Here is a 1,614-nt window from a genome sequence, read left to right as displayed (position 1 = left end):
AAAAGACAACACGAAACCGGTTATTTCTCAAAATACAATGTTTATATACAAAAAAGATTTTATAACATTTTTCTGACATAATTTGAATATATACTTTAACCATGTAACACAAGCCTTCTGTAGTTTTTTCACTCTTATTATCTTTTATATATATATATATATATATATAAATTAAAATCCAGACAATGGAGAAGTAGTATTAATATATCTTATATTAACTGCAAAAATTCAACATGTTCACTTACAGCTGTTTCGATTTTGCCCCAAAAGAATTAAATTCCACAAATTAAAACATTTTAATGGGCAAAATCTCGTCAGAGGAGTAAAAAAGACATCTGTTGAGATATTTTGGAAGAATAACATTTGATACAAACCAGTAAATAAAAGTATAACAGGAGCAACAGTAGCTGCACTAACTACGGTAATTATATAAAAATGGTTACTCTGATTTTCTACAAGGGCATCAAATAAGGAAGACAATACAGGGACAATTTACAATTCGTGTGGGAGTTTACAACGATTTCTTCTTTTGACACCTAAGGCCCATAATACTTAGAAGAATATAAAAGTACCAAACAAGGTTTACAATAAGTAAAAGAGTGAGATCAAGAAAACAATGAAGACACATTATTAAGTAGAATATAATAAATAACAATTATTATTATTATTATTATTATTATTATTATTATTATTATTATTATTATTATTATTATTATTATTATTATCATTATCATTATTATCATTATTATCGTTATTATTCAGTAGTTTTATTTTTATAACGTGCTTTCACTTCACTGCTGAGCGCAGCTCTGTGTGCCTTGGGTATGTGCTGTGGTTTACTGTGATGCTCTTATGGTTACTGTATTGAAAGTGTTTTGCGTAGGATGTGTGTAGTGCCCAGTAGTGCAATTTTCTGTATGTTATATATATTTGTAAGTCCTGGTGTTTTTGTTATGTATTTGTCTGAATATTTTTTTTTATCATACCTAAGGTGCCTGCTATAATAGGAATTGTTTCTGTTTTTAGATTCCACTGGGGTAGAATTACACAAAGCCCAGTATACCCATCATGACTACTCGTCTGATAAGGGTACATCAGGCACATGCATCGCAACCATATGTGCGCGACACGGTGATCGCATATCAAGATAAACAGCGCATGACCTTGCAGGTGGGTCCCAGTTAGATGACACTTCCAATCAGTTAAGATCAGAAGCCTTGAGAGCCAGTGCCTGATACTGCAACTGGGCATTATTATCACCACCGTTAATTTGACTGAGATTCGTTCATATTCCAGGTAGAATTTATGTGAGGGTTACTACCTGTAACCTTAGGTATCCACAAGCTTCCAGAGGTCTTTCAAGTGCTTAGAACCCTCTTGATAATCTTTTCTGTCCGTAAGAGGCAAACTTTCTGCAGAATCTCTGTCGTACATTCTATTCCAATCCCCTTCAGCCATTTGTCTATATCATTGCTCACAGCTCCCAATGCATCAATTATTTTAGGCACAACCTTTACAGCTTTCATACCCTAAATTCTTGCAATTTAAAATTTCAGATTTTAAGGGATATTCTTCTTCTTCTTCTTCTTCTTCTTCCCCTCCTCCCCTCCTCCC

This window comes from Octopus bimaculoides, chromosome 3 (genome assembly GCF_001194135.2).
Source record: "Octopus bimaculoides isolate UCB-OBI-ISO-001 chromosome 3, ASM119413v2, whole genome shotgun sequence".
Lineage (NCBI taxonomy): Eukaryota > Metazoa > Mollusca > Cephalopoda > Octopoda > Octopodidae > Octopus > Octopus bimaculoides.
Note: the sequence above shows the minus strand (reverse complement) of the source record.